Source organism: Phalacrocorax aristotelis, chromosome 6 (assembly GCF_949628215.1).
Source record: "Phalacrocorax aristotelis chromosome 6, bGulAri2.1, whole genome shotgun sequence".
NCBI lineage: Eukaryota > Metazoa > Chordata > Aves > Suliformes > Phalacrocoracidae > Phalacrocorax > Phalacrocorax aristotelis.
Window position 1 is genome coordinate 2,948,215 of NC_134281.1, and position 21,401 is coordinate 2,969,615.

The window sequence follows — 21,401 nt, forward strand, 5'->3', positions numbered from 1 at the left end:
CATTGTAGAAAAATGAGTGAATTTAGGCAATTAGTAGAGCTGGCAATTGCCGGGGTCCTCCTGGTCATCACCGGCTCCTCATCCACTTGTGGCTGCCCTTTTCTCTCCACCTCTGGGTGCAGGTCTCAGCCTGGGAGGTCCATGTGCATTAGCCGGAGCAGGAGGTCCTGCCACCGTCACTGCTCCTCGCCGCGCCGTGGGAGGAAGCGGAGGCAACGCAAATCCTAACTAAATGCTTTAATTAGGGGGCTAGTCTCCGTGGAGAGCAAATGGAGAAGGATACTCTTTAGAAGGTGATTCCCCCCCACTGCCCCTAAGACCTAGACTGCTTTTTTTCTTTGCAGAGGCTGCTGGGAGAGCGATTTCTGTACGGGATTGATATGGGCAGGGTGTTTGCTCTGCCTGAAAGCAAGCTCGTTCCCTTTGCGATGTGGTGCACTAGGAGCATCCATGAAGGGGATTACTGCTGAGAAATAGCACTCTGTAAATTCAATCATCACTTCATCATTTCAGCATGTGAAGGAAAAGTCATGGCACCACTGTAATAATGGCAAAGCAAACGGAGCAGTCAGAGATAATTAACGACATGGTGAGCGCCAAAGTTGGTTGATTGGGCTGTTCCAGTAGATGTGGCTTCTTTACATGAGTCTCTAATGCAACAGATGATGCCACTAGATGTGGTTTCTTGATGTGCGGGGGGGGAAATGTTGGTACTTGGAGTCATAAAACAATGTGGCTTTAGGGGTTTTGCCATCAGCCTCAAGAGGAGCTGAGGCACAATCATTGATTGGGAACCACTGTACAGCGTTTACATTCATGAAAATGGACAGTGGACCTTTTGGGTTTATTTAAAAATAAATTTTCAAACCCCGTTGCCTGTAGCCTTACATGCCTTTGCAAACATAAGGCTGCCAGCCCACACACCCCATAAAAAAGCCAACGCTTTGTTTTAAATTAGCACCCAACTTCTTGCCAAAGGAAACAGAAGCAGCAAGCCAGTCATCTGAGTTTCTCTGTCTCTGATCTCCCAACAGACCACTTCGGCTGAGTATCAAAAGCAAATGCCTGTAAGGGAGGACATTGATTCAGTGCAGAAGAAACACGCTTCTTAGGCACATCTGCTGAACAGTAAGTCTTGACTAACCACCCAAGAAATGAGAGATCCCTGTGCTTTTTGCATGCCTTCTGTTAAAAAAAGGCTGTACATCTTTGACTGAAAGGTTTAGAAAACAGAAACAATGCTCAACTGCTCTTTGGCATTCTCCAGTTTTCCCTTTTTCTGTAAATATCATTGTTACTGCAATGAGTCCATTGCATCCCAAGACATTAAGGACAGGTTTTAATTATTTTCCCTGTACTAAAATGATTTCTTAATGGTATTATGGAAATCTTTACGTTTTGACTTCAATCCTGAAGGAAGTAAGGACAAATTACAGATCAATGCAATGATGTTTTTCTTTACTTGGTTGTTCATTCTTTAAAAGAACGGTGCTTAGAGGAGCCACTCCCTTGAACAAGTGTGCTGAACAAGACCTTGATCTCCTGAAATAGCAGAAACTCGCCGTTGGTCCTTGCTCAGTCTCTGCATCTGTTTTGGACCATGTCAGCGCATATCAATAAAGTGAGGTAAAAGCAAATGTGATTGACTGAAGTGTAGAGGAAGCGATAACGGGCATTTCTCATTTTGACAGCTGTCCTTGACATCATGCTCGTCAGTCTTCTCCAAGCCTAACCAAGTGATTCCTCTAGTGGAAAGCTTGTAGAGACCATTTTCCCGAGCACTGGAAGGGGTAGCTTTCCATCTGTACAGGTTTATTTTCCTTTACTGCAGTAAAAGGAACACGCACTCAAGCGGAATTTGAAGTCACCGGCAGAAAATGAGGCAGGAAGATAACATGAAGGGAACTCGGGGAACTGTAAAGGTGTAAGCAGCGGATGGAATAGTAATGAGAGAGTTAGATAAAAGACAGGGAGTATGTAGCGCTTTGAAGAGTAAAAGATAAGCAAAGCAAAACGTCCAGCGAATGTCCCGGTGACAGTATCCCAGCAACAATAAATCCTGCTTGTGATAGGGCAGGCTGAGAAAAAGCTGGGGACTGATGGCTTTCTAATCTCCTGCCAAAAAAACCGTGGTCACTGGTACCTCTGCAGAATGTTGAGGGTAATGTGTAAAACTTCTATAGGTATGTATGACTTTTATGCAGCAGCTACTGCCAAGAAAATTATTCAGAGAGATAGAAGTTGACAGGCAGTACTGATGATCTGCGTTAGAGCTCTTTGAAGAGGTATCTGTCGGGTGTGAGAATTAATCTGGCTTCCAGTTCAGGTGGAAGATGCTGACAAAGAAGTCATACTGCTGGATGGGCAATTTTGGGGTTATGTTTTCTGCACAGAAGTGATGTTGGCCCCTTAGCTTATCTGCTACCAAGAAAAAGGAATAGGATGGCTGGTTGCCACATGGATCAGTTTATCAATGTAACAGAGTCTCGTGGACTAAAATTTCCTGCGGGTGAGCATCTGTGTGGCAGTAAAGGTTATCAAATCGAAGATGACTAGTACATTTTTTGAGGAAGAGGAGAAATGAGGCTCACGCAGGTATATTTGGGTATTCTGCCAGTGTAGGGAAAGAAAGTGATAAATAGTCATGTGTCTCAGAAAAGCCTGAATGGAGGAATAATAGACATCGGTAGTGAAAGACATAGAATTAGATGGATTCCCACTTCTAGAAACTTTCTATGTTTATTATTGATGGCACGGAAAGTTTTATTTTTTTTCCTTTTTGTACTTCTGCAGTGATCTGGTTAGTATTTCAACATGCAAAGGCAGGCGGGTGATGGAAGGATTCTGGAAGGAAAGTGAAAAATTACATAAATGAGCCAGAACAACAGCTATGCCCTGGCAAGGAGTACAAAGAAAAGTAAGAAGAACCGGAGATAATCCTAAGCGACAGACTTTGCTTTCCTAGTTATCACTAAAACATGTTGGAAAGAGTCTCAGGAAATGACAAGTCACTATTTCCACAGGCCTTTTGAATCCCTGAGCATTTTTTCTAATGTCCTAGACCGGATTGTAAAGGTAGCTGAACACCAAGAAGTTCTGATCAGCATATAGAAAATTCGCTGCTCCCCTATTCAAACTCTTGCACATCTGTCAAATTGGAAAATTCCGCTCCGTATCCTCTGGCGAGGGATGCTGAAACGGGTGCAGTGGCTCTCCCAGGGAGAGGGAGGCAACATGCCGGTGAGTAAGTATTTCAGAGAGTGCTCCATAGTGAAATTGTCTCAGGCAGTGAGTCACTTTTGGACTTTCTAAAGGTCTTTTTAAGTACCCCTGAACTTTTCGAGTTGACTATTTAATAAAATAAAAGGAAAGAAATATTAGTATAGATAAATGCCAGTCAGGTGAGGTACCCTGAGAAAGGATCTGGCAGGTCATGCCGCTTCGGCGGCAGCTTTTGGGGAAGAGCGAGCAGTTGGCAGTGCTGCCTTCCCTGACGATAGTCTGAAATTGAAATACTGTCTCTCCCTCTTGCAGCATATTTAAGTGGAAGTTCGTTGCCCTCCTGGGCACCTGGATTTTATGACTGACCTCTGAGGTATTAATAAGCGAATCTTCTGCCTCTGCTTCTCTAAATTGAAGCCCAAGGACTGGCTGAAAGCAGCTACTTTTTGAATAGAAGAGGCCAGGCTGAGACCTTGCACTTTTTTTCCTGGGATATTCTTGGGGACAATTCTGGATGCTTTTTGAGTGATTGGTGAGGTGCTGATCATCGCTATTCTTGGATGTTTGGTACTCTGCAGGTACCAGGTCTTAAGCCCCAGCGGAATTGAAGGAGGAGTGGAGGGAGGCTGCGCTTGGTGGGTCAAGAAATGGAGACTCCTGTGATGGAGAAGGCTGGAGGCTCGTGGCTCCGGGCGCCAGGAGGAAGGCTCCTGCTCCACCCGCAGATTTGCAGCTCGGGAATAGAGCCAGTGCCCTGGCAGCGACGAGCACCTCAGCTGGCACAACCCAAGCCCCGCAGCAGCACCGGCAGGGTCGGGGTCAGCGGGCAGACCGACACGGGCGCTGCTGGAGGGAGCAAGGCGAAAAGCAGTACACGGAAAGGTGCCTACAAACACAGTACGGCAGGTATCAAACCCCTGAAATTTAAAGCAGCAGAATGATGTTTTCCTTTGTTGTTAGAGTAATTTAAATTCAGGTATGTAGATTTTTTTTCTTCTTCTCCAAATCTGCAATCAGTGTTTGCCAGAAATGAGAAATGGATTAGTTTTTCAACTGTGCTGTGCTCCAGGTCAGCTTGATAACATGGGAAATGGCAGGCTAATGACAGTTTAACACCAATTAACAGACCACTTTATAACAGATTAGCATTCTGAGTCTGTTCAATTGATAATTACAATAATTAACTCTCTGAGCTTGCATGCACTTTTGAACAGAAATTTGGTACCTTTGTTTACGCTGAAGAAGGAAATGCACAGAGCAGGCATGGATCATTTGAAGTGTTATAGTCAGCCAGGATCGCAAGTGTGCTAAAACTGGGTTTGCTCTTGAAATGTGCTTGCAGGTGACGTCGTCCCAGGTGGAAGCGACTCTATAAATGACTATTTCAGTCTTAGCTGAGCACAGCTGCAAGCAGAGATTGAGATTTAACATGTTGCTGTGGTTCAGATAAGCTGCGAAAGGCATTTGTGCTGCAGAATGGCTTTGTTCATCCTTGCTTCAGGGTCCCTGGCCTCAAGCTGATGGATTTCCCGCCTACTTAGGCCAGTTTAGCACTCGTAGGTGAAGTCAGACTCAAATATGCCCTTTCCTGTTGGGTGAGAAGTGTTTGGTGGGAGGCAGCTCCATCCTGATGCTTACAGTGAGACCCTCAAAAGAGCGCAACATCCAGCATGACGGTGTCCTGAATTCTTTGGGAAAACTCCACTTGGTCTTGAATCCTTGAGGAAATGCAAGTGCTGCTGCCAAAGTAATTCCTGTAAATGGTTTATGGAGGCTGTGGGCACCCATGCGTGATGGTCGTTATCTTTGGGGACCGGAGGCAGAGCACGCAGAAGGCAGGAGGACAGACCTGCCGGCTCTGGGGGCATCCAGCCAAGTCTCTGGTCAGTTTGGCTTGGTGGCTTAATGGTCACAAGATCATCTTTGTAATTCTTGGCTTTGTGTTGACTTTGTGCGTCTCATTTAATTTCATTGACCTCCTCTCTTAAATACTGTGAAACCTCCTTAGGAGAAATGCACAAGGTGAGCTCTATTTACGGTTATTTTTTAAATGTTTAGACAGCAGTCAGGGCTAACACAGCAGGGAGCTTTGCAAATGCAGCTTGTTTGGGTATTTCTTCAATCCTGCACAGATTAATAAAATAAACCATTTGATGCACCCACCACCAACCCTGGAAAGCAGCGATCCAAGTCCCACCTCCTTCAGAGGAACCAGGATCTGTCCTGGCAATGGGGAAAAAGGGGTTTAAAAGCAAAACTGGATTTTAAAACTAAAAGGGAATTGTTTGGATTGTATGGCTGGATTGTTTTTGTCATGCCATGCTGTACCAGCATAATTGGATGCATGTGCGGTGCAGCGACAAGCCTGGGTGACAGCGGGTTTGTCAAGGAGCTAAACAGTATGTCTGAAAGCAGAGACTGCAGTTAAAAATTGTCATCATCTTCCTTTACCCCAGCAGACCTCATGTCCCCCGTTCTTGACATTTCATAAAATTGTACACACAGTGAATATCACTGTTCTTGCCGTGTTTGAAAACAATCTAACAGAACAATAAGGAGATGAAATCATAGATAAGTGGCATTAATGATGCTACAATTGTAAATAAAAAAGCCTTGACTTTTCCCAGTAATGGCTTACTGGGGTTTAAGTATTAGGAGGGACAATGCTGTGATCTGAACTGTCCCAGTGGGTCGTCCTTGCCTGCAGAAATCCCAGCAGCAGAGAAGATCAGGGGGGTCACACAGAGGAACATCCCTGTGGACTCAAGTCCTCTGGTCTGTCCTAAGGTGTGTCTGGGTACCACATTGCCCGAGCACTGCGAGCCCTTCGGGAGGAGGCTGGGCGAGGCAGAGATTCTAAACCAGCTTTAGCTGCTGCCTCTTGCTTGAGCCTGGGGAGCTTGGGGGTGCAACTGGGCCCCCATAATATATGTAACAGCTCCCTGGAGGGCGGCAGGGCTGCCTATGGAGGGGGGAAAGCTGCCTTATCACAGGGGACTTTGAATAGATGGCTTATATTTCTAGTACTAAAAGGTGCTCCGAATTTCTAAAAGCTGTAGATGAGATTCTTAAATGCATGAATCCTTCTGGAAAAATTGCATGTTTGATAATCTTGACAAAAAAAGATGGAGTTAGTATACAACACAGCTTGGTCACTAAGGGATTAAAGTAAAAAATCGATGATGTGTGTATAGGATGCCTTAAAAAAAGCCCATTTCATAAGGCTGAATTTTGATTCTCATGAGCCCAAAGCAATTTGGGGCTAAATCAGCTGGTAAAAATTTGGCAGAAAAATGAGAGTAATTAGGAAAGTTGACTAGGAGTTCAAAATTCCCCAATCAAGGAGGATAGCCGCTGCTTTGAGAAACCTCTGCCTTGTTCAGAAAACTAGAAATTTGTTTCCCTTCAACATTACCAAAGAAGAACCTTTTTTTCCTTCTCCTGCCTGTTACAGGGCATTCCTTGTCATCGCTGGCTGCTCAACAGAAGGTAAACCCTCTGCTGATCCACTAAAATGTAAGTCGTGCAATGCACTCTGTGGGTGTGGAACAGATGTTTGAGAGCACAGCTGCTAGATGTCCTTACTGTTAGTCACAGCTTTTTAGAGTCTAATATCTCTCTATGGTTATATTAAAGAACATTTTTGATCCCCAATGTGCCTTGGATGAGCTCTTCAGCTTGGGGTGTCTCCCCATTCCCTGGCCAGGGACGTCCTGCCCTTGGCATCGCAGCCTGTCCTGGGGAGAAATCTCCTCCCTTTCACTTTGACGTGTCTGGCTGATGGAGGGGTTGGTTTGATGGGCTGTAAAAGGCACAGCTTTTAGTTGTTGTCAGCAAGAGACTGATTGCTGACGCAGAGGTGATAAAACAGTTAATGAAACAATGGGATCTTTAGAGATGCATCAACTCTTCCCTCCCCAAAGGAGGTGGTGGGCCAGGTCCTGGATGGGTGAGCAAAGGCAGCAGAGCTGCCACGGATCAGACACTAACTTTGCAAATAATGTCTTATTTGCTGCTTTCCATGCCGTATTTCAAATATTACAAGTGTTTGGGGCTTGTGTCCCGGTGGGTGTAAGAGGAGGCCGGATTTCAGACCTCTAGGAGAGTCCTTGCCTGTGATTGAAAGCCTGCAGACAAGCCTGTGTTTCTAACAAACGTCTTCATGAGACTTAACATTCAATAGAGTAAAAGGAGAATAATGAGCACTGCAGCTATCCCAGGTTAGTAATTACCACCGTCATTATTAATTTTCCAGAGCAATCCCATCAAATGAGTCATTATTATCTCAATTCCTTAGCCAGGACTGATTGATTCTTTCTCCCTGTTGTGCCTAATTTCATATAATGTCCAAGTACAATATAGGACTATAGAGCCAGTGTAATTCTAATGCAGAATGATTCTAAATTACCAAATCCCTTGCCTGCAGCTCTGTTTAGATCTGATGCTTTGTACAACTAAATTGAAATAAATACCCCCATTCAAAAAAAAGTCACATTATTTTAAAGATGGTTATAATTACGTCAGAGGAAGAAAAATTATATCAGAAGTGATTAATTTTAATGTACATTCCCTAAACATATCTATCACTGTCCTTCATTCAGACCTTCCAAATAATTGTGCTGCCTCTCCACAATGCAATGTAAGCTGCAATGGATTAGCCCCAACAACTGTGCTGTTTCTGCAGCTGAGTCATTCTATGCAAAAATAAGTGTTTCTGCCCATTTTGGATGTGAAATAATACCTCACCCCGGGCTCTCGGATGCGCTCATCCCAGCTGTAGCCAGTAGGCAGGGAAAGCAGTAGGAAGGAGCAGTGAAACCCTCGGCTGGCGAAGCGATGCTCCATCGCCCTGCGAGCAGGCGGGCAGCTTCAGCGCAGGGTGGAAGAAATAAGGGGATGGTTGTGAAAGGTACGGGCGCTTCTAATGCAGCGCAAGTGTTCTGATCCTGGCACTCCCCACTCTCCACCACAGTCACCGGAATCCCACTGGAGGCGGGGATTTACGCCAGCCCGGGGTCTGGCCCGTGTGTTTCAATGTCTTATCTGTGTGGCACCGACCAGGAGGTCGCAGCACCTTGCCGACGCCGCGTGGCATAGTCTGAAACAAGCGTCCATAATCTTCAGCATGTCATAATGTTCATTTCAACCATTTTCAAGGAAGGAATATGTCGGTTAGTCTGGTTGTGTGGTGCCTTTGTTTGGAGGAGAGGCTTAAACGCGATGGTTTTCTAGCTCTGTTTTGTTAGTTCTCTGTTTGCAGTCTTCTGCCAGCGGGCCTAAGTATGAAGTGGTTCACTGCAAGACGAGAAGGATCTCCGTGGGGATGGTAATCTGTTTCTTGCCTTTACAGAAATGATGAAGTAGATGAGGTAAAACGATCACCTTTCCTTTAAAAAAATCGGAAACCCATTTCTTGCATTTTTCTTGAGCTGGAGGGAAGGAAGGGAGAAGGAGACAGCAGTTATTTTATAACTTTGACCTTTCTGTCTCCCAGATTTCAAACATGATCAGACTGGAGAGGAAAAGAGTAGGCTGTAAGCTAGGGCCAGCAAGCAGTGGGGTTGTAGACGGTACCCGTAACGCCAGAGCTTTTTTTTTTTTTTTTTTTTTAGAGTAGGAAGATTAGTTTAATCCTGAACCGGCAGCCTAGAAATCTTGGTCTGCATTGGTAGGGGAGCCTCATGTGCTGCTTTGCCAGTGCAAAGAGCATAAGCAATGTGCATCAATTCCAGCTGTAGAGGCGTTAGGGCCCCTTAGTGCTGCTGCACCCACCCGGGGCAAGGGTGCGAGGAGGCTGCCTTGCCGTGCTGCGTCTCACCCTGCCAGGGCAGCCGGGCTCTGCAGGCACGGCTCAGGCTCTGCGAGCAGCTCCTGAGCTAAATTTTACGCACGTTTGGCAAGCGGGAACGGGGCCAGCAGGCTGGGGTTTCACGCCCAAGCTCCGCTATGTGCAAAGCAGCAGAGAGGCCGTTCGCTTCTTCCCGTGCGCCAGGTGACCTTTATTCCTGGCCCTGCTCGGAGAGGAGGGATGAGAAGCTCCGTGTCACTGCTCTTGGCACGTCTTGGCTTTGCTTTCCTAAAGCCAGCCCCTTCCCAGCGGCAGGCGCGTGTCCCGGTGCCAGGCTGGCTTGTGTCTGCGCTGACATTTAAGGATATCAGTGTAGGTTGCTCTGGATTGGATTGGGGGAATTAAAAAGATTGCAATGGACAGTAAATAAATGAGGAGAGGTCTTGTGACATTTCCATCTCTTGGCCATCCAGCACTCGTTTACTTCTACTTGTTATTTATTGAGGCAGTTCCACTTCAGTCCATTACTGCTGAATTAAAAAATATACTTTCACAGCCCGTGAAAGCAGAACTTGGTCGTGCAACCTGAACTCCTCCTCCCTGATGTCTTTGAGTATTTAAATCTGTTGGGAGCACGTCTTGCACCAAGGACTGATTTGGTCCACAGGATTCTACCGGGGAACTGTCATATCTCGGTGTTCATCAGTAGCCATTTGCTGCTTGGGGAAACTGGGCAGTGAAACTTGTAGCGGGTGCTTTGCCGGCACCTTCCCGTCGAGCTGGGCTGGGTCAGGCCGTGCCATCCCAGGGGCTCATGTGGTCCCTGGAGACCTTGTGTTTTGCTCCTGACCCCAGCCCCAGCCTCGTTGTAGCCCCAGGTACAGCCAGCCTGTCTTCTGCTTCCCTAACAGGTGTATCCTGCCCTATTCCTCAAGGTGCATTGCATAAAAGCTGTAAAATGCATACTAAAATTTTATTATTTCCAGTTTTTAATAGGCATACTTCATAATATTAGTGCCGCCTTCTTGGAAACACGTCTGTACTGTAAATTTCTGCTTCTTCTGATGTCCCTCCCAGCCATACGGATTCAGCTGGCAAGAAACTAAGGTGAGAGTTTTACATATTATTTTTTTCTTATTTACAATAAATAATAATACCCTGTTTCTAGTAATTATCACCCAAGATGTTTACTAGGCTTGAGATGCGGAAACTAAAGCAAAGCAAACCCTGAACGGATTAGAGAGCCCTTTCGGGCACGTGGAGTCCGCCGCTGAAGCCAGCGGTGCTGCCTCCTCTGCTTGCAACCGTCGAGGCAGAGCTGGTGAGGCAGTCGTTGCCCAGAGCTTAGGTCTAAACCTTTCCTGCAGCCAAGCATATGAACAGTTCAGCTGAAAGCAGCAAAAAGAAAGTCTGCTTAAAGGATATATTTATAGGAACAATGGGCTGAGGACTGTAGTAACCTGGCTCGGTTGAAAAAAAACCAAAAAAAACCCCAGTTGTGGTATTACAGCAATTTGAATATAAGTTAAAGTAGATGCAACTTCTTGCGTATAACCAAGCTTGGAGATAAATCTTCTCATTTTTATAATAAATGCTACTTTATGGCAATCGCCATATGCTACCTCTAGTCCTGTTTTCAGTATAAATCATAACAAGTGTGTATCCTAAAATGCTTTATTGTCTTTTTATGGCCACATACGGCTGCTGTGCCTTCCATTTGTCATTAATTTTTTTAATAGTTCCCCCTAGAACCCAAAAAATAATTAAAACTTATGAACACTCGGCGGTGACAGTAAAGGAATGAGCATATTGCATCTATTCTCACTTCCCAGATCTGATCAAAATCAAGTGTCGAGCTGTGAAGTTGTGACACTGACATTTTGTACTGAGCTTCCGACCACCTCCTGAGACCAAACGATGACTTTGGGGAAGATCATGAATTAGAGTTTTCATTGTTTCACAGGAACAGCGCTGAGAGGGTAGAATTAAAATTAGTTGAAGTCACAATGTTTATTTCTTAGCAGAGTCGTGCCAAGAAATTAACCTCGCATGTAAAGAACTTTAAGGCGAACAGCTTTTTTTTCCCTTTGCCCTTGACCCTGGCTTCAAGATGTGATAGCCTCTAGGTACTAGGACTGGCAGGACTATGTGTTTCAACCAAATCTTGTTAAGAGTGCAGCCTCTTTTTATTTAAAAACCTGCAAGCCACACACATGAGCATGGCTGGCCGTGTATCCGGGCTGGTGTAACGCGCTCAGGGAGCTGCGGCTCCTGAAAGTCGGTGGGAGGCAGCTGCTAAGCCCCACACCTCTGCCAGCCCTGCCCTGTCAGAGCATCTCTGGTGCCGCGATTAATGTGACCTTGTACTCAAAATCCGGAGCTGTGACTCAAAGCAAGGGTGCTGCCTCATAAACGTGGTTTTTATCTGCCCTCCAGAAACACGTGGGTTTAATTTTACTTTTTTTTTTTGTCCAGTGCACTTGGTTTTGAGCTTACGCCTGTGTTTTGCATGGGAGCGCAGCCAGCTTTAGCATTTCTTTAAAAACCTCTAACATTCACTTCTCAAAACTAATATTTATCTGTAAAGGTTGTAATTAAAGTGTGTCTGTGTGTGTGGGGGGGTGTTGCTGTGCATATATCTGCCACTCTCTGGACTTCCTGCAGCTCACAGTGGCTTTGAACTGAAACTTAGGGGGAATAATTGACAACAAAGTGCTAGACAGGGGTTAAAGTGTCATTACCGCAGGAGGAATCCTTCAAAGATCCTGTTCAGTGGGGGCTGGCCAGGGCTGCAGCCCGCGGGGACTGATGAAAAGCAAGCTCTCCAGGCAGCATTTTGCATGCTGTCACCTACCTTCTTTCATTCATATGTATGCATGCGCATGAGCACGCGGTGGTTTGAATTTATTGTGAATTTTGTACGTCTGTTTTGCCGGCCGTGAGTGACGTTGGCTTCCCCAAGCTATCTCCTCCTCCTCCTCCTCCGTGCCAGCGCAGACCCCGCGCAGTGGAGCAGGGTCTGGGCTCTGCAGCACCAACCTTTCTGGCCGCTGGACTTCTTGGCCAGTTACCGGTTACATCAATAAATACTGTTCTTCTCTAGAACAGGTTTAGTTACAAAAATAAGCAAATCATGGATAATAAGGAAGTATCATCATCTACATAACTGGTGGGGGAGAAAGTTACCCTACATTTAAGAAGTCAGTTGTGGAGCCATGAAAGTGAATCCCAGCCTTCTGAATTCCAGTTTGGCATCTTAAGCTTGATACCGTTGCTCACTCTTCTATGCCTTATGTTGATTCATTTCTGGTTATAAGACTTTTAACTATTAAAGTCAACTTGCTTTACAAGCGAGATAAAGCCAGAGCTTTAGGAAAGCACTTTTTAATTTCCAAAGGTATTTGTTAATTGATTCCAAAGGGAAAACCAGTTATAGTTTAAAAACAGAAATGTGTAAGAAAAAAGGGTCATTGAAGCCAATGTCAAGGTACTGCCAGGTGGTCAAATTTTATTCTCCTGACTCCTTTTTAAAAAAAACTTTAATGAAAGTTGCCATTTTCCGTACTAGGTTCTCTGTGAGCTTTCCCCCATGCAGTTATACAGTATCATGAGTTAAAGTGAACCAAATCTAAACTGTTGTGGCATATAAAAACAGCAAACAAAGGAAGGCAGCTTTTTTCCCTAACCCCCTGAGATTTATTCTGACAGTTTGCAACTAGATGAAATGGATAATGGAAGTCCCTTGTCACAATAACTCAGTTTAAATGTATTGTCAGATTAATAGACTCAGTTATCCACTCTTCCAAGGAGAAAAATGACTTGTGGTTTCAAACCATGCCCTCACTCATGGCATCCGATCAAATTAACCAAACAGGCCAAATTTAGACTCCCAGCAGAAACCGGGCATTTTATGCATTGTGTCATAAAAATGAGTTTGTTTCTTTATTTTTAATGCCGGCCAAATGATTTCCAATTGCCACAGCAACATCTGTCGGTGACCGCGCAGCCGATGGCGGGCGTGAAACCCCCGTACGGCGCCGTCCCACGCGGCGCCGCTGGCTTGGCCTTGGCTTCCCGCGGGTGGCGGGAGGTGGCGGGGCGACGCCCGTCCCTCTGTCAGTGCGCGGGGAGGTCGGTCCTGCGTGTTCTCGCCCATCCCTCTGCCGCGGCGACGGCGGCGCGTGGCCCTCAGCTGAGCCCGGGCGAAGGCGTGCAAAGTGAGCTAATTGAAGTACTGCTTAAACAGGGTGATAAAAACCACTCTTAAAGGGACTGCAGGGCTGTGTTTTCTGCTGCCTTACATTGATACAGAGGAGTGGGAGTTTACAGCTGGTGGAAACTCGGCTTGCTGACTCTCTGTAGAGTTTGTAAAGCATTCTGTAGGATTTACCCTAGCTGGGTCACAAAAATACCTGCGGGAAGGCTCTCCCTGTCCTTCCAGTTCCAGGGAGAGATCATGTTAGCCCGTCCCTATCTGTACCCCTCTTGTCCTTTCACTAAACAATCTCACGAGATAATTTCACTCTCTTTTCAGGGTCGTGAGTTGGTGCAGAGTTAGACACAGCAGAAAAAAAGCCCTCACTGGGATGTGTCCGGGCAGGGCATTCACGGGCTGTGAGAGCTACAGTAAATCATTCAGGGAAAGGACAATTTCAGTATAAATGAAGCAGCCCCTTTTCCTGCCCTCGGCTGCGGTTCTTCAGCAGCGGGAATCACTGAGACACAGGCGGGCGTCCCAGCTGCGGCGTGCCGAAAGCGGGGCGCGTGCGGGGGCCCTTTGCGGCGGCGGGACTGGAAGCAGCGTGACGCTGGTGGCTGGGGCTGTCCCCAACGCCAGCAGTCCGCCGTTGCACAGCGTATGGGCTACACGCTGCTTTTTGTGGGGTCGGTTAGGGGTTTCAGGGGAGTTTTGATATTTTTGTTTATCGCTTTGCACGTCGTCAACAAATACGAATTTTCAGTCCATCCGTCTGTCGCACGCGGTGCTGCGTTTAAGAAGCAGGGTCATTCATTAACGCACGTGGAGCGAATTATCCCGGTTTACATCCGGAGAGTGGCAAATTCTTGGATTTAATAGCTGTAAGCTCCTCTGATCTGCAATCACTGTCTGCTGGATTTTTTGATCTGACAAAGCATTGTGTGCAGTACTGCAAGGATCCTTCCCCAGCCTCTCCGGGGGAATCCTGCTGTCAGGCTGCAAATGTACGGTGTATGAAACGTGTACTTTTGAAGTCTAAACCTCTGAGAGCTCACGACACTCTGAGGCAGCACTTTACCTTCAAAGTCGCCCCTCTGCCTGTACTTACCACCTCTTGTGATTTAGCACTACCGCTCACATTTCCTCCCCAGAAAGTCATAAGGTTTACTTCCTAAAAATCTCATCGTCTTCTCTTAATTAGGCATTTCCACACAATGAACCATATGGGAGTCAATGAAAAAGGTGTCGATGTGCGGTGCAGCTTGGCCCCGTGGATGCTGATTGATAAAGCTGGCAGATGGGTAGATCATCGGCTTTGAAGACTGGATTTTTAGTGAGATTTCCTCTGAAACCATTGAATAAATAAGACAGGCAGAAGAGCTAAGCGGCGGGGAGGATGTGCAGCACAGCTCCTTCCAGCATTGCCAGAGGTTGCTCAGGTCAGTGGGGTTTCCACCTCAATGCTTCCTTCTCCGTGATTTTATTTAAGCCTTTTTTTACTAATGCCAGCTGCTGCTTACCCCTAACTCTGGCTGCATTTAAGAGGTTACCCCTGAGGGGATGAAATGCCGCCCAGCTTGGTGCCCGAGCGTGAAGTCGAAGTAAGTCAGCTTATCTCCATTGCACTCGGTGTCTCTGAACCGCTTCATACGGAAGGGTGGTGAGAGACAAGTCCGTAACGCATGGGAATTTGTAACTAGCTTAGCCTTTGCTTTCCTTGCCTGTCTCCGGGCTGATGTGCTGGGCCTCCTGTATGCATCTCAGCTCACCATTTTCTATTTCCATTTGCTTGTTTTTAATTTCCCCCCATCTCCTCTTTCTTCTACATCTCACGAAGCCTCCATCTTCCATTTCACCTTGTCTTTGCACATCTCCATCTTCCATTTTCTTCACAAACGTAGATACTGTGCTGCTATTTTGGACTTTTCCCTGCAAAACAAGCCAGAATTGGTATAGAGATTTGGTCTGTGATCTGAATTCCTATATAAAATTCTACACACATTGTTTTAAGGAGACACTTGAAGAGCCCACGGGCAGAAGCAGGTTTGTGTTGAGTGCTGTCCCACACCAGGCTGTTGGAAAAAATGTCATCTTCTCTGAAACGTGTAGGTGGTTGTGTCACTTCTGTAAAAGTTCCCCTAAAACTGTTAATTCCCAGGAACACCTGGAAGCGTCCTCCGTGTGGCTGTGTGGAAATTGAAACCCATGGCATAAAGAGTGATGGAAACATTTGTGTGACCCTCCCTTGAGTAGCAAAATTGCTGAGTGTAGCAGTGTGCATATCCCTGAAGCACACGGGAACTCTTATTTTAAATTGTAACCATGAAATAGGGGGGAAAAAAGCCCAGTGAAGCAAAAGCTCCTGCCTTTTTATTTTTGCTCTTAACATGTAAAAATAGAAGCACCTGCTGGGCTCGTTAAATATGTCTTTTTATTTTCATAAATCACCATGGTAGAATTTGAGTTATTTACCTGGTAACTTCGAGGCTACATTAATTTCCATTCTCCAGTTTTTTGTAACCAATTTTTTGTGCCTTAGCTTTGGAGCTGTTTCCCACCCACCTTTTGTTCAGTGGCCACCTTGGCTTCCCAAGCAGGGTCCCTCCCCTTGGTGACTGCAGGGGGTTTCATGGACTTCAAAAGCAGCCTGAAATGTCAGCCACACGCAGTCTTTCTGGAGCCGCTAAATTATGGATCAGAATACAGCAGATCAAACAGTTCAGAATTAGTCACTTGTGGGTCTTTGCTCGGTAAAGCAATAAAAATCTCTGCATTTCTTCTTTGGTAATATGTGGGGCGGTTGTTTTACATGCTCGGGAGTAATGTTATCAGGGGTATGGGGGTGTGTTTGTAATATATTTTTTTTTTTTAAGCGCGGCACTTCAATCAAAGCTTCATTCTACTGTAAACCCAATTAGCTTCAGTCTGCCAAGTCAGCTCGACTGTCTGCAAGAATGTATGTAAGGCGATGAATAATTGCTAAACTCAGTTTTCTTTCTATCTAAGAAATGCCATGAGGCTTTTGTTACCACTAGATAAACCCGCTGCGTTTGTCTCTGAGGTTCCAACTGAAGACACCCGTTCAAGAATCATAAATGTGTTTGAATAGTATTTGGTGTGTGAGGAGGCTCAGTAAAGAGTGAGTGCTGTCTTTGCTTTGGGGCAGAAGGTTGGCGAGCCCAGATCGCGGGCTCCTCCAAACGCTCAGGGATTTTGCCATTAGCTTTAGTGGGAGCAGGACCGAGAATTTACGTGTCTTTATCGCATGTGGCTGCAGAATAAGCCCATTACTGTAGGAAAACAGTAGCAGGGCTGTCCCCTGTGTCATACAAGAGGAAAGGTTAGAAAATTAAATGCTCCAACAATATGTGTGGAAAATGGGTCACCTACTTAGTGCGAGGCAGCGCACAGGATGCTCTCGCTGTATTTTAATATGCCACGTGCTGGTTTCTAGCAGTTCGGACATGGTTTCACAGCCGGCACAATGTCATATGAGAATATCAGGCTGTGCCGGCGTATGGGGTGCTGGTTAATCAACACCCCTGGTTGGGGGGGGACCGCCAGCGGGCTGGGCTGTTAGGGGTGGTATCGGAGGTGTCCGTGGGAGTCAGCGGCACAACCCACCCGAACCCACACGGAGAGGTGGGACACGGAGCGAGCCGTTGGCATCACCTGCTGTGAATTGCTTCCAGGGCTCCTTCCCATCACTGAGGTATGTGCTGTAGTTCTTCTTGCTTTTGGCCATTTGGCGAATATAGGATGTATTTCCTAAGATAAGAAAGGTTGGCCGTGTTGATATATTTGCTTGGTTTAAATAGAACATGGCTTCCCCATCTGCAGTGAGTTCCCTTTTAAATATTTACTTGCCTTTCCACCATGCATGCATAATATCCCTATTTTTCCCTCTCCATCTATAGGCCACCTAAGAAGTTGTCAGAGGGTGGCGAGTCATCCATCTAACTTGAGTTGAGATTCCCCTTCTCATTTCTGAAATTGGCCCATGATTTCTGTTAGCGTCCCTCAAGGAAGGTCATGCTCCAGTGACATCTTGAAGGCTCTCCAACTGTTTTCTTTCAAAAAAATATATTTTAAAATTTATTTTCCTTCAAGTCTACGGCTCAGACAGTGATATAATTCTCTGTGTGATGGCCATTGGTGGTGAGCTGTGTGACAAGATTTTGATGCTTCAGTGAAAAGGTTGGATGTTTTGCAAGATTTGAAAGTGTTCAGGTTTTTATTACTTAAGTGTTAAACGATGTGTATGTACACTGACACACATATATAGGCAGCATTTTTTTTTCCAGGCGCGACATTCTATAAAGCATCCCAGTATTATTCTGTTTGTCTTTTGCAATGCCTGCCAAAGGTAATATGTTTGCACTAAGACTGAAAAATTTAGATATGAAAATATTTCCAATGCTACAGGGGAAGATACGATTTTGACTAATTTTATTATAGTAGGTGCATAAGTGAATGCCTTTTTTGACAGCTATGAACTAAGTTGCACAAAGTAGGAGTGACAGTGTGATCCCCAGCAGCAGAAGTCAGTGCCACACTGGTTTGTCACAGCTCCAGCATCCCTTTTCCTACACGAATGACAGCGGTGTCTGTTATCCCCCGTACACAGTGATCTGTCAACAACTACTTTCTCAATTACTTCTAGTGTGTATGTGGGGGTGGCACGGAGGAGCAGGTGATACCTGATAATAGTACATTATCAACAGGGGAAGGTTTCATTTTCTTTAAATAGAAGCCATGTCTGAATAGCTGCAAGACTCCCAGATGCTGTGAAATCGAGAGGGAAATTTCGGTCTTAGCTTTTTCTGTGGGATTATCTGAAAAACACGCGTATGTCCCATTTCTTTCGGAAAATGTACTGATGGACTGATGACTACTGCTTCTATATCTGGGTGTGAACAACAATATAGAGCCCAGGATGACTGGGTCTCCTCTAGTGACTCTTCCAAACATAGAATCATAGAATCGTTAAGGTTGGAAAAGACCCTTAAGATCATCGAGTCCAACCGCTAACCTGTCACTGCCAAGCCCACCACTAAACCATATCCTCAAGCACCACGTCTACCCTTCTTTTAAATATCTCCAGGGATGGAGACTCCCCCACCTCCCTGGGCAGCCTGTGCCAGGGCCTGACAGCCCTTTTGGTGAAGAAGTTTTTCCTAATATCCAGCCTAAACCTCCCCTGGCGCAGCTTGAGGCCGTTCCCTCTCGTCCTATCGCTTGTTACTAGGAAGAAGAGTCAAGCACAGTGTAAAGCACCATAGAGTGTACAGGAATGGGGGGCAGCCCTCAAAAATAGCCGTGAGAGGAGTTTCAGTTGATGGAGGACTTGTCCCCAGTGGCTCTTGCTTGGTAGTTGTTTGTTGCTGTTAGGGAACACAGGTTAACGTGATGAGCAGTAATTCAGCATCACGATTCAGTTGGAGCCTGCCAGTGCTTGAGGACACGACCACAGCAATGTTTGTGCCGTCAGTCCTTGGATCCTCACTTCTTGCCGGGCAGAGCTCGTCAGTTTTTTGCCAGGAGGCTCTTCTGAGCACCTGCTGTTCATGTTGGTCCTTGGTCATGGTGGCAACCAAGTAGGTGTGATCTATCTGGAAGGAAATAATAGTTGTATTAAACTTGGTAGTTACCATGTATTGAGAAAAGCCACTGTTACACGAGAGGGGGGTTTGTTTGGTGTGGATGCAAATTATTCTAACTAAAGAGGAGGAACGTCAGCATCGCCAAGCCAGCTCTCAAGAGCAGCAGAAATTGTCAAAGGACTATGTCAGGCGTACAGAAGGATGGCCATGCTGCTTCTTCCCTATTTCATTAGTAACCATTTTGGTATGTTCATTACCCACGGACGTTATCACAAACTGTGTTTTGTCCCAGGTGATTATGCCGTTGACTCAAATGTCAATGACAGTGTGTAAAACACAACTGAGAAGTTAGGGGTAATTTCAGTAGCTACTAATGAACTACAGCCTTGCTTAGCTGATAGAGTCTTCAGAGAAAGGAAAGATAAGGAGATTTTGTCTTTTTCAGTCTTTATATTCCCAGGAATATTACTGTTATCGATTAAGTGCAAGAGAAGTTTTACTCCCATTTGTTTTAATTTCTGGCTGCCTGGCCGATGAAAGCCTCTGTGTCCGAACTCCGTGCATCTCAGCTGAGGTGCTCAGGGTCCAGGGAAGCCGACGGGAGCGCGGCCGGGGCCGGCTGGTCAGAGCTGCAGCCCGTGGCAGGGCACAGCCATGGCTTGTACTGCTCTGCAGCACCCAGCAGCAGGGCTCCATCTCCTTCAGCATTTTTCTTGAGGTCTTTTACTTCTTTTCTGTTTCCGTGTCACTGCTTAGGATGAGTTTTTGTAACCTTTTTTTTGCTATTACAAAGATCCTAGGAGCCTAACTGCAGTTGGGCTTTGTGGTGGGAATTGGTGGGATGCGTGTCTCAGCGGAATTGAGCATGCTTATCTCAGCGTTTTGCATCTGAAGAGAGCTCTGGAATGGAAGAACATGTGGAAGCTATTTTAGAAGATTTATATATACATACATATATATATGGTGCTTTAAATGCAATTAGGGAGATTCAGCTAAAGGTTTTACATTAGCTCATTAAAGCATGGCAGCTGTAACTGATCCTGCCGGCAATGAACTGCAGTTTGCTAAATGAGGAGAGGCTGCATAGCTGCCCTGCTCCTGGCCGTGTGTCGGGGCTGCAGCATTCCAGGACGGGGTGGAAGGCAGGCTCCTGCAAGGAATCCCAGAAATTTCCTCAGATGGATTTAGCAGCGTGGTATTTTATATGGTCAATATCTGGAATATTGTTGTTGTTTCTAGTCCAACGAACGGCTCAAGCGGAGGGAGGGCAGCACATGCAGCCATAGATTTGTGCAGAGGAATTCTGGCAGCTGGACTGACAACTGTAGCCGAAGTGTGGATTTTTCACTTCATTTGCATGTTCAGGCACGTGCTGTCATTTTTTTTAACTCATCAGAAGTGATATGGAGGTACTCTGCAGTACGCAAAACCACCGCGTGCTGCTCCAGGCTTTGTCTGCAGCATCCGTGGTCCTCTTGTGAGGCAGAACTTATGTGCACCCCATAAATGGAAATACTGAGACAGCTTGGAGCTCTTGGAGAGTCTTTGGGACTGTGGCGGTGGTGCTGGGGTGGTTAGACAGGGCGACTGGCTCTACAGGAACCCCGAGGGGTCTCACGGGAGAGCCACATCCAACAGAGCTGCTGCAAAAGCCCATAGGAGTGCTTCAGCTTGGGCGCCGGCCTGGCCCTGCCAGCCCTCCGGACTACCCAAGTGGAACAGACGCACTTCGGCCACTCGTCGCTTTGGATGGCTCAGCTTCGCTCAGCTGCAGCTTAGAGCCAATTAATTTTATGAATCCTATTTGTAGCTCATGTTCCTCCTTATATAATCCTCATTTGTTTCAAATGAGCAGAGAGTGTGCCCCTGAGATTCTAAACATACCTTTTTATTGAAGTTTAAACAGAGATTGTTACCTACAGAAGCTAAACTTAGCATTAATATGTGAAATGAGATGAAGAGAATCCTTTTAAATCTCCTACCAGGTGTTAGATAACACAGCACTGTAAAGAGAGGGGGAGAAGGTGACTGCAGAGCATTATGAACATCAGCATTAATGATCTATTGTATTTATTCCTCCAGTAAGCAGAAGTAGATTAAAAACAAAAATGCAGAAGTTAATTAGGTGATTGCACAGCAATCGCTCTGCGCTTTTGTTCTCCGCTCCCCGTGAAGTCGTGCGCTGCCGGAGTGACAGTTGTGAATAACAGCATGCAGCTGGGGCAGCGTCTTTCTTACCAGCTGCATCAAACAGAGGGAATGAAAACAATTTTAATGAAGCCTTGTCCCGTTAAAATCTCAGGGAGCGAGCAGCCCGCGGTGGCTGGGCTGGAGCCATCCTGCCGGCTCCCTCCGCCGCCCCGCCGGGGATGCGAGCCCAGCAGAACGGGCCTCTCATCTCCTCGCTGGCCTCCCTCTGCTCTCAGGAGGAGCTTGGAGAGTGCTTTGGGAGTGGTCTTGTAGCTGATAAAGGCGATGAGAAATCATGCGTTATCGCGGCTTTGCCGTGCTGCACAACGTGTCTCGCACCGCGGAGGTGCCTGAGTTGGGGTATCGGTCTCACCTGCCAGCTCCGAGAGTCCTTTCGCAG

At 46.2% G+C, this 21,401-nt stretch overlaps 1 long non-coding RNA gene across 1 annotated transcript; it reads left to right on the plus strand.

Moving 5' to 3' along the window:
- Positions 1 to 1,044: 1,044 nt before the first annotated feature.
- On the plus strand, positions 1,045 to 14,641 carry LOC142058313 (uncharacterized). The gene is made up of 3 exons (XR_012660904.1): positions 1,045 to 1,128; positions 9,997 to 10,117; positions 14,410 to 14,641. It is a non-coding gene; the product is annotated as an uncharacterized LOC142058313 (long non-coding RNA).
- The last annotated feature ends 6,760 nt before the right edge of the window (positions 14,642 to 21,401 follow it).